This window comes from Hippopotamus amphibius, chromosome 15 (genome assembly GCF_030028045.1).
Source record: "Hippopotamus amphibius kiboko isolate mHipAmp2 chromosome 15, mHipAmp2.hap2, whole genome shotgun sequence".
In the NCBI taxonomy this organism is placed as follows: domain Eukaryota; kingdom Metazoa; phylum Chordata; class Mammalia; order Artiodactyla; family Hippopotamidae; genus Hippopotamus; species Hippopotamus amphibius.
In genome coordinates, this window is record NC_080200.1 from 57,527,868 (window position 1) to 57,539,883 (window position 12,016).

A 12,016-nucleotide genomic window follows, 5' to 3' on the forward strand; every position below is an offset into this window, starting at 1 on the left:
CAACTTGACTCAGTATTTTATCCCTCTTTTCCGACCACATATTTTATCTTCTAAGGACTTTGAGTCACTAATTCTTAACGTCATCCAACTGTATTAAAAAAAAATCTACACTGTATAGTCATTGTTTCAGACTCAAATGACTCTCACCCTGGAGATTTTCACTAGTCAATGATGGAGAATCATATTGCATGACAATCCCTAAAACCAGGGTTTGGGCTCTGACATGGGACTTCCATGAACTGCCTCCCAATGCAGGCTACACATATGTTCTTCTCTCTTTCATTTGTTTAATTAAATGAGAGCACGCATTTGCCTTTTTAGTGGGAAAGTCTGTATATCACTTTTGAACCCTCTTATGCAATTATCGATGCAATTCCCTGATGGTTAGAGGGTCCGTTAAGTTGCCAGGCCTAAGTGAGGAAAAAACTAGGGTCTCATTAGCTTGCAAAACTTGTCATATATCAAGACCACAATTGTTTTCTGAGTTGCAATGACTCCTTGCTGGCCCAGGTGCCATCACAGACCTCTATGTGTTCAGAGGAAGAACCACTCTGCAGTGCCAAACTCAGCCATGACATCTCTAGGCTTGGGATTCTGTGATTGGCTGATAGTGGTCAGCTCCTGACTCCCCAGGCTTGCAGGCAGTCCCAAGAGGGTGAGGTCTCCTTACAAACCCACAACCATTACCAGCCTTATTTCGAGAGTGTCATCTGAGAAGGCCCTTATGATTTCCAAACTTTGATCTGATTATACAGTCTTCCCCCAATCAACCTCCTGCCCAACTTCTCAAGACAGGTTGTGATTCTACGTGATGCTTCACTCCTCTTAATAGTGGCTGCTGAAGTGATGCTAAAGTGCCTGAACCTACCCATCTAGGTGAGCTTCTCCTAGTGGTTCTGCGTTGATGTCCCAACAACTCTCTTATAGAGCAAAAGGTTATGACACATTTAAATCTGTTTAATGAGGAGGCTTGAACTTCTCTCTCTCCATCTCTTTCCTGCTCAATAATGAACCCCTTAATGAGCAATATTTGCTCAGTCCTATCACTTTCTAGTAACTGGGAATTATCAGAAAAACTGTGTCTGCTTTTAAAGACTCAGTCCGGATGGCTGAGAAATTTCAGTCTCATATTTCACTTAAAACTCCCCTTCCTTGCCCTTCTTACACTGAGAGATCCTAGGAGGCTTGGAGCAGTGAAGGAGGGTGATGTCTGATCTCCAACACCCACTTTCCCTTTCGCTGGGCTTTCCTGCAGAGCAGGGAGCGGGGAGAGGGGAAATGGTGCTCCTTACTTGACTGCTTGTATGAGGCTGCAAGCTTCCTTTGTTGAATCTAACTTCTACTCTAACTCATTGTCTGTTTGGCCAATGAAGGAAGGTGCTGGCTAGGTCTCCTGTGCTTCAGAGACTACTGGTGAGATTCAGCTATCTCTGATTGATTGCTGGCTAGCAGCATCATACCACAGACCTCTTAGCAGGGACTGTTTTGTCTTTAGGCTACCTTCATCTGTAGCAAGGCTGAATCACACTATCGTCCACCCTTCACAATCTTATCTACCATCTCAATCTCCCAACAGTTTTCAGGATGTGTCTTCCATATCAAGAATGAGGACTGGAAGAACAACCTTGCTGCTTTTCCACGTGATTAAACCTCACACAATTTCTCACTAATGTAGGTTTCCCTGAAGGAAAAATGGGTGAAGGTTAGCAAGCATAATGACCAAGCAGACATCTAACCACAGAATTAAATGTGTTTCCCTTTTTGCATATAACTCATATTATTTATAAGTAGATTTTAGGAGTCTTTCTCCCTAGACTATGGAAAGCAGAGTAGCTTCTATATGAACTACATAAAGGTGCTAAAATTACATAAAGTTAAACTTTAATAATTCATCCTCTCTACTAGCCTGCCCTACTGTAGCTTTAACTGTATAGTCGTATTTGTTTACCTTTTCATGTTATTAAGTATCTTAGTCTTTACTTTTATGGATTCTGGATACTTTGTCTTCCTGAGATCTTTACCACTTTTAAATTATAAAAGAATATTCTTATATTTTTCCCTAACTTAAATTTATTAACTTAAAATTTAGATATTTAATCCAAATGGAATTTATTTTTCTGTATGGTGTGAGGTAAGGATTGAATTGCATTTTATCCATTATGACTTAGAGAAATTTTTAATCTTCTGCAAGATTTGCAATTTTCACTAAAATGGATTTGTCTAATTTTTACATTTTATTTTGCACTATACTCAAGATTTGCCTATCGGTTAAGAAGGGCTAACATTGACGAGAAATTAACCTAATTGGAGGACAAGTGTATTCAAAAATGAGAGAGAGAGAGGAGAGTATATTTCTCAGTCTCAGTACTGTCAATACTTTTCATTATGATGATGTCTTTCTTCTAGATGAAATCTTTTAAATGCATACTTGGGTAAGGAGGACCCCATACCGTATCACATGAGTGATGAAGCAAGTGAAATTTGCAAAGTAAAAAGTGCTGTTACTACCTCTAAGCAGCTCCATACTCAGTTTCTTTGGGTGAAAAGTACCACAGACTTTGCTTCTGAAGTCATGTGGGTGCCAGGAAACCTCACCATATTTGGAGCAGAGGAGACAGGCATGTTGCATACTATGATCCTAAGATTCTCTAAAATCTCTATTATTCAGTGACTTCCCCACGCAAGGAAAAAAAAAAAGCCCTTTTTTTTGGTGTTGTTTTGTTTTTTTGCTATGCACCTGAAACTATCACAGTATTGTTAATCAGATATATTCCAATATAAAACAAAAAGTTAAAAAAAATTTTAAAAACAACAACAAAAATAAGTCTTTTTAACCTCAGGCAATAAGAAGAATCATACAGTTAGAAAACATATATCTTGGCAGAGAAGAAACTCTGGTATGTATGTACTTGGTAAAAGAAATTGTGTTAAAGCTACTACTATATTTTTATGTTCAATCAGTAAATACCAGTTGAGTTTACCTCTGCATCACCAAATTGCAAAGCTAAATGGAGAAGAGAATTCAGAGGTAAATAATAAATAGTCATCATTTTACAGGGTTCTTTTTTCACAAAGAGCGTTTTCTTAACATGAAGACAGAACCCTTATTTATGAAACATTAAATAATTCTGCAGCAAAATAAATGCTGTGAGAGTGATGGATAGTTAAAGTCCGTGATGACAAAGAGCAGCTTCACAGAGGAGGTGAAAAGTCAGTGAGCTCTAAAGAACGAGGATACATAGAAAAAGGAGGAGAGGGGCTTCCCTGGTTATGCAGTGGATAAGAATCCGCCTGCCAACCTGCCATCTGCAGGGGACACGGGTTCAAGCCCTGGGACAGGAAGATCCCACATGCCACAGAGCAACTAAGCCCATGCGCCACAGCTACTAGGCCTGTGTGCCTAGAGCCCGTGCTCTGCAACAAGAGAAGCCACCACAGTGAGAAGCCCACGCATTGCAGCGAAGCGTAGCCCTCACTCACCACAACTAAAGAAAGCCTGCATGCAGCAAAGAAGACCCAACACAGCCAATAAATAAAAATAAAGAAATTAATTTAAAAAAAAAAGAAAAAGGAGAAGAGGCTGTTTCAGAAGGGAGGTCCATGAACAAAACATGGAGGTGGAAATTCACAGGGGTCATCTTTTTATTTGATTTGATTTTTCAAAAGTCAAAGCTGAGGTAAAAATGCCATATTCTGTTGCAAAATTATGCGTGAAAAATATAAACTAATTTTTTTGTTCTATAATCTATGAAGATTCCTTTTCTTCCAACTTTGCTCGAGAGCACATTTGTTCTCCAAACAGAAGTTGTCTGATTTGCTCAGCAGTGTAATAGATCCTCATCTGCTTTATTTTTAGTACCTTCTCCAGCTTTACAGAGAATGGAAATAATTTAGGAAACACACAAAATATAATTTTAAAGGCACACTTCTTAGAAATTTAAAAGAGTGACAGACTGCTGTAAAGAATAGATCATCTCTGAATACACTATGTGACAGACAAGTCCATTCAACATCAGGTATTAGTGAAAGAGGCTTAAACAGAAAGCAGCAGAGTTGAAATAATGACAGAGACTCCATGTTTATTCACCATGCATAATAGCGTTTGAATGCACACCAGAGCCGGTCCATCAGCAAAGTTTCTTTTGGTTTTGAATGGTGTGCTTTCGTTGCTCCTCCCATGTCGGAGTTCCTACCTTGGCAATGCATCCTTTCCCCACTTTGAGATCTCCTGGCAACTAAGCAAGCCCTTTGCAACATCCTGGCTTTTGTAGTATGCTACTTTCCTCCTTTTCCCCTCCCAGCTGCCCAGACATCTCCCCACCTACTTTTTGTCTCCTCCAACACCCTCTGACCACATGCCAATTCTAGTTCTTGGAACCACTTCCCAATTAATGTACAGCAACTTTCCCTACCCCCAACTTCATTTAAAGAGTCTCCTGGGGGAAAAAATGCTTTGCAAAACATTCTAGCCCTAAGAAGGCTGCGTGGCAGTCCTGTTTCTGTACTGGTTCATGCCGTTAGGCTGAAATAATCAGGGAGGCATGAATAATTCCTTTTCCTGGGTGCCTTAGGAACACTTAAGGTGCTCTGTAATTCATGCAAGATTACCATGGAAGACTTCTCTCTCCTGGGCTGTTTTGTCCCGTACTCCCCGGGACACGTCAGTTCCGAGAATGGCCCTGGACCTCACCATTCCCATGTCAGTTCTCCCTTTGGGTATACCTGCTTTGTTCACTTTTCTAAAACCAGTAAGCTCTTATTATTTTTCCTCTCGAGTGCAATATCCAGGCACAAAGGTTGATGGAGGGAGCTTACCGCTGTTCTGTTGGGCTCATCCTTGAGTATGTACACATATAAAGCATCCACGGTGCTAATGAGATGACTGGAGGTCTGGGCCTTTGTTTCAAGTTTTAAACCTTTTGTGAGGTTTGGCCCGTTGAGCTTGGGTTTTTAAAATTTCCCCTTCAACCAACAGAATTCACACCGTGCTGGCAATTCCCACAAAATCTCTTCCCCTGGTCAGAAAGGTTCCAGGGGGAATAAAATGTGTAGTAGAAATTCTCAATGTCTCTTATTTGGGAATGTAGAACCATTTGTGTTTTTCTTATTTCGAACGAGTGACTAGAAAATCAAAAGTAGTTTTTTTAAGTCCACAAAGCAGTAAGTTTTCAGTTTAAGCTATCCCCAAACACATAGTTTCTGTAAATCTTGAAATGTTTTGTAAGTAAATTCCAAATAATTAAATAAAGGAAGTGCCTCTGTGCTCTGTATCACTCTTCTTCCCTTCTGGACAGGGGCCATCCGATCTGCACAAAGGGACCAGTTGTGGCAACGGCTGGTGTGTAAGTTAGGGTTGTCATTTCTCTAGCAGCCACTGTCTCATCTATATCATCATTTTTACTTCTTCATTCAAGAGCTCCTGTTTCTCTACCTCCTACACTGATGGTGGGAATGTAAATTGATACAGCCACTATGGAGAACAGTATGAAGATTCCTTAAAAAACTAAAAATAGAACTACCGTATGACCCAGCAATCCCACTCCTGGGCATGTATCCAGGAAAGACAAAAACTCTAATTCAAAAAGATGCATGCACCCCAATGTTCACTGCAGCACTATTTACAATAGCCAAGACATAGAAGCAACCTAAATGTCCATCAACAGATGAGTGGATAAAGAAGATGTGGTAAATATAGACAGTGGAATATTACTCAGCCATGAAAAAGAATGAAATAATGCCATTTGCAGCAGTATGGATGGACCTAGAGATTATCATACTCAGTGAAGTAAGTCAGACAAATACTACATGATATTGCTTATATGTGGAATCTTAAAAAAAAAAAAAAAAGACATAAATGAACTTATTTCCAAAACATGAAGAGACCCACAGACACAGAAAACAAGTTTATGGTTACCAAAGGGGAAAGGGGGGAAGGATAAATTATGAGTTTGGGATTAATATATACATACTGCTATATGTAAAATAGATAAACAAGGACCTACTGTATACCACAGGGAACTATATTTAATATCTTAAAATAACCTATAGTGGAAAAGAATCTGAAAAAGAATATATATTATATGTATGTAAAATATATATATATATATATAACTGAATCACTTTGCTGTACACCTGAAATGTTGTAAGTCAACCATACATCAATTAAAAAAAAAAAACCCTTAAAAATTAATTAATTAATTCAGGCCATCTAGCTATAATTGCCTCCTATGTTTCTTCATCACTGGGTCTGTTGACCTCCTGGTCAGTTATATTCACTGAATACTTTAAGACCTGGTCCACTTTCTTCTCTGACAATTCTTAAAGTACTTAGCCAACCTATGTTGGTGTCACATGGGTTATGTATGTTGCTGTGTATGCTAGAGCTATGTAGGTATTGCCCATATGGGGAAACATGACCTCCAGGTGACCTCTTTCTATGCCTGAATCGCAATACTGTGTAGAAAGTGCATAATTCCAATGACCTTTCAGTCTTTTGATCACTCACCATTCCTAGACTCACATCCTAGATCTGGTTATCACCAAACAGAATAGTGCCTCCATCCACAGACACCTGAAATTTCTCTCATCTTGAAAATAAAATCCCTCCCTCGATTCTCTAGTTATCATTCAGATTTAATTTTGCATCTAAAGCCCTCTAAATAGTGTTCTACACTTGCTAGTTTCCTTTCATCACTCCCTGTAATTCTTAAACCTGCTGTGACATGGAATGCATCTCCACTATACTACTGAAAGTGTTCTCACTGGAGTGACCCAATGGCTTGATTCACAAAGCCACTGGGTTTGGTTACTTGGACAATTCCACAGCATTTTATGCTACTGAACACCTCTCCTTTGTCTTGCACATGTGACAGCATATTTGTTTGTTTCTGCACACATCTCTCTCTCTTACTTTTCTTTGCCTCCTTCAAGGACTCTCTCAAATGTTGTTTTCCTCAGGGTTCCATCTTAGATTGTCTTCTTTTTATTTTCACTATGCTTTCCCTGGATGATGTATGTACTCTGATCCCAAATTTCAGCTAATTTACGTTGGCATGCAAATCAATCCCAAATCTATATCCTTAATCTTGTCTTCAAGTTTCAGACTCATAATAAATATTACCATCTTCTAGATATTGTCACCTGTCACACAGACCTAAATCTCAACATATGCAGAAGAGAACTCACCATCTTCCCTCAAAATGCCCCTCATGCTCCTGTGTGTTCTTGTGGGTCAGTGGTCACAGTCAGGGACAAAAGCTAAAAGAATAGGCTTACCTTTATTTCTTCCTCTTCTTCATTCCCTGCTTCCAAGACATAGAAAGTCTTTAGCCTGGCTCATAGCCTGGTCAGTAAAATTTGTCAACTGACATAAGAACAAATTTCTAGTTTAGAGTTTTTAAAGAAAGCACAACAAATGTGGAATGCATAAATATAAACATGCGGCAGTTTTGGTAAATAGTTTACTCATAAACTGACCTACAACAAATAGCAAATAATATATATGGAGCTGATATTAACTTATACCCTTCCTCCCTAGGGAAGTAATGAGACATTATAATTCTAAGGAGGTTTGCTGTCTTCTGAGGCGTGCTTTTCTACAGAAATGTCCCCTCCATTTTCTTGTCTGGAATTGACTTCCAGCTCTGGGTGCTCTGCTATATCAGTTTCATGCCTCTCTCTGTTCTATAAGGTCTTTGCCAGCTTGTGGTGGTGAGGAAGAGGGATTTTCTATCCTTCTTAATTTTCCCCCTGGAAAAAGAGAAACTTTTAGGCTAAGCATGGTTGCTGTGGGCTGAAAAAGACTTCTTCAGAATGTAGATGTCATGGGCTCTGTGTGTTTCTGAAGCCGGGCTGCCAACACTCTCACTGGCTACAGATGCTTGGGGAGAAGACAGGGTTGCTGTGAATGGCCACGTATTCCCCACTAATCAATTTTTAACTTTCTAGTCTTTGGACGTTCTTTCTCACCCTGTACCCAGTCACCGGGATTAAATCATGAGGTCTTTAGAAACAAAACTGCAGAACTATACAATATATTTGCATATTATGCACAGTACATTTAAGAAATTTGAGCAACAAACCTGGCAGTCCCAACCTTAATTCTCCCTGATTAATAAAATTTTATAGATATTGGCCCACGTTGAGGAAAATTCTTCTTTTCAGCCTGTTCAGACAAGTTGACAAGGAATGGGTGGCTTCCCCTGCACTTGGCAATCACACAGTATCAGAGCATTTGGTTTCTGTGCCTGAGTAATAATTTCCTGGCTAGTAATTTTGGTGGGTAATTATTAACTTGTTCTACTGGTAATGAAAGCAGTTCTATACCTATACCTCTTTTGGTTTTGATTTCGTGTGTTGATCAGGGACATATACAGCCATGTGGCTGCAATGTGTGAGACTCTGCAGTGTCCTGTCTTGACCTCGTTCGTGGCTGGCCCCCTGCTGGTAAGCACTGGGATATGCAGTGTCTCACCTACTGATAAGAGGCATGCATCACCCCTGACCATCTCTGCTTTTTATCTGAACCTTAGTAACTAGCAAACTGCCACATCACTCCTCTATACCAGTGTCTCTGACTCACATTTAATAGATGAAATCTACTTCCCATGGGCTGATTTATTCATTGAAATGCTATTTCCCACATATATTTTTTTTAATCTGGCTCTTTGACATTTATAAATGTTTGGCCTTAAACCTTCCTCTGCTAGAAATAGATTGTTCCCTTTAAGTCTTAGGTGTTTGGATGCCAAATGTGCCATTTGCCTGCCTGCCAGTGGGTCCACTTGAAGCCATTGATCTTGTATATGGTTTTATGCCTATTGTCTTAGCTCTGGTACCATAACAAAATACAATACACTGGATGGTTAAACAACAGAAATTTCTCTCTCTTAGGCCTGGAGCCTGGGATTCTGAGCTCAGGCTGCCATCAGGCTTGGTATCTGGGGAGAACTGTCTTCCTGGCTTTCACTTGCCCAACTTCTCACTGTGTCCTCACATGGAAGAGAGAGAGAACAAGCTCTCTGGTGTCTCTTCTTACAAGGACACTAATCCAATGAGAATGGAGCCCCACCCTTATGGCCTCATTTAACCTTAGTTACTTCCTTACTCTAAATAGAGTCACATTGGTGGTTAAGGATTCAACATGCGAATTTGGAGAAGGGGACACAAGTCAGTCTGCAGCACCAGCTTTGTGCTGGTAACATGGCAAGTGAATTGTAAACCAACAAAAGGATTTCCAAAGAGCAGAGGGCTCAGAGAATAGGTGATGTGAGTTGTTAATGGAAAGATCACCCAGGTGGTATGGCTTTCTCCACTGATAGGCAGAAGCCCTGGAACAAAGCAGTGAAAGAAGAGAGGGCATATTTTATGTAGAGCAGTCAGAGTAAACAAATAAGAATGGAACATTTTAAAAGTAAAGATTAACAAAGCAACCAGAGCCTTTCATAACTAGCAGATCTTAAAACCCATCTTGCTAAAAATCCTATAGGATCCAGGTGAAGAAACTGAGGCCTGAAGATGCTCTAAGACTGGGAGTCCTCAGCAAACCAAGATAAGTTGGACATCCTATTTTTCCAATATGGCACAATATGATGAGAATGTAAAAAAAGGAGATGTTCCTCAAAGAATACTAAACCCCCAAATGCACCTAGATTGTAACAGGATGATGCCATGGTGACAAATATGGAACTGTATTTTCAGAGAACATTCCTCTGCAGAGACTGGCAAATTCCAAACTTCCAAGTTTCCCACACACATGGGGCTTATTAGAGGCCCTGCGTTTCCCTTGGTGAGAGAGACCAGTTGCATTTAAATATTACCGCGAGCTGCTCTCCATAATGCATGCAGAGTGGGCTTCGACCATGTGTTGGAATGACATCAGCAACCCACAGACCTGGGCTGCAGAGGTTCAGAATCATTGCATGCCAGAAAGACGAAAAGAGTGGGATTGGTATAGGTCAGGGGAAAACCAACAGACTTACCCACTCCAGCTAACAGAGGACACTTGGGTTTTGTCTCAAACTGAATGAAGCCTTAAAAGATCTCTGATCTTAGCTAGAGTATTTATGTATACATTATTTTCATTAAATGTGACGAGCAAGTGAGGGGAAATACATCTTTCATTTGCATTGTCAAATGAGTTCTGTAGCAAAGCCCTACTAAGACCTTGATCTTTGTGGATCTGCCTCTGAGACCCCAAAATGTGCACCACACAGGAAATAAACTACAGTTGGACACCTTCCTCCAGACACAGAACCCAAGTCTTCCAGATACTAAGTAGGGATATGCTTTTATTGAAAAGAATGGACTCAGTTGCTGTCTGCTAAGGTTTCCACCACAGATGCAAGAAAAAAGTGTCCTTGCATTTTCTGTCTGTCTGATTGTGGCAGCCCAGATTGAATGGGGAAATATAGGGGAAAAAATTTTGCAACTCACAAATAACCTGTGAACAGTAAAAGCCTGCTTTATTCCAAAGAAGACTTTACAAGAAAAAAATAAATAAAAGAATGGACTAACATTGTGGCATCTCAGCATTTTTTAAAATGACTTTCCAAGTTTTCATGAAATAAAACAGTTCCCACAATCTCTTTAGATCAGTAACATTCAATGGTTTTCTTTTTCTTCATTGCAATGGCAGTTCTGATACCTGCCCACATGCCGGTAGAAACCATGAGTCTGGAACTCTTGCCAACAGGGAAGAAGGCAAATTGACCAGGTGCTGCCATTCTATCTGTGAGAAATATTTATGTAAAAAAATTATGATTGGTGAAAGAAGTTGACGCATTCTTCCAGCTTGAATATGTTACATGCCATTAAGGCAAAGAGAATTTTAGAGGATTTCTAAGGTATGTTTTCAGTCTGGAAAGAGCAAGAGGTTTAAGATGGGAAAAACTGGTTAAAAATTTTATCTAATGTTATTGGCTCTCTGACTTGTGCAAAGTGTGTCATCTCTCAGGTATAAAGTCTCCTCACCCAAATTAATGGGATGAGTGCATTGGGTCATCTCTTTGGTCCCATCCACCACTCAGTTTCTATGATGCTAAGATCCCCAACACTGGATTTCAAAGCATCAGGAAAACTGTTCTTCCTTCTTACATACAACGCCGGCATGAAGACACACTTAAGCAAACCAAACAGATGACCCATATGCTTTGTTATGGACTAAATGTTTGTGTCTTCCCAAAATTCATATGTTGAAACCCTAGCCTCCAGTGTGACTGTATTTGGAGATACTACCTGTGAGGAAGAGACAAAGGTCAAATGAGATCATAAGAGTGGGGCCCTAATCTAATAGGACTGGCGCCCCCAAGAAGAGACACCAGAGACCAGAGAGAACACACACTCGTTTGTGTGTGTTCTCTCTCTCTCTCTGCCATGTGAAGCCACAACATAAAGATAGTCATCTGCACCCCAAGGAAAGATCTCACATCAGACATTTACCCTACAGTCTTAGACTTTCAGGCTCCAGGACCATGAAAAAATAAATGTCTGTTATTTAAACCACCCAGTCTATGGTATTTTGTTACGGCAACCCAAGCAGACTAATATATACTTATATTTTTAAAAATTATTAAAGCCTCAATTCCCACTCTCATACCTTGATTCCAACAACTGGATTCAGGCTCTGTCTGGAGACATACCAAATCAATACTACTAACATTTTGGATTTCATCATTTTAGGCAAATACTTTAAAATAAGTCTTCTCGGTGCTTTTCAAAAGCTGTAAACTTTTCTACAAAAGTGAACTAAGGTGGTCAATTGATTTTTGGCAAAGATGTCAAGACCATTCAATGGGGAAAGGCTAGTCTTCTCAACAAAAAGTTCTGGGAAAACAGAATATCTACATGAAAAGAATGAAATTGAACCCTTTCTTACCCCATATACAAAAATTAACTCAAAATGTATCAAAGGCCTAAACTTGAGAGATAAGACTTAAAAACTCTTAGAAGAAAATGTAAAGGAAATCTTCATGATGTTAGATTTGGCAATGATTTTTATGACAACAAAAAACAAGCA

General features: G+C 39.7%; 1 non-coding gene across 1 annotated transcript; it reads left to right on the top strand.

Annotated features, from left to right (window-relative positions):
* Nucleotides 1-10,283: 10,283 nt before the first annotated feature.
* LOC130837614 (small nucleolar RNA SNORA31) lies at nucleotides 10,284-10,414 on the top strand. The gene has a single exon (XR_009049379.1). It is a non-coding gene; the product is annotated as a small nucleolar RNA SNORA31 (small nucleolar RNA).
* The last annotated feature ends 1,602 nt before the right edge of the window (nucleotides 10,415-12,016 follow it).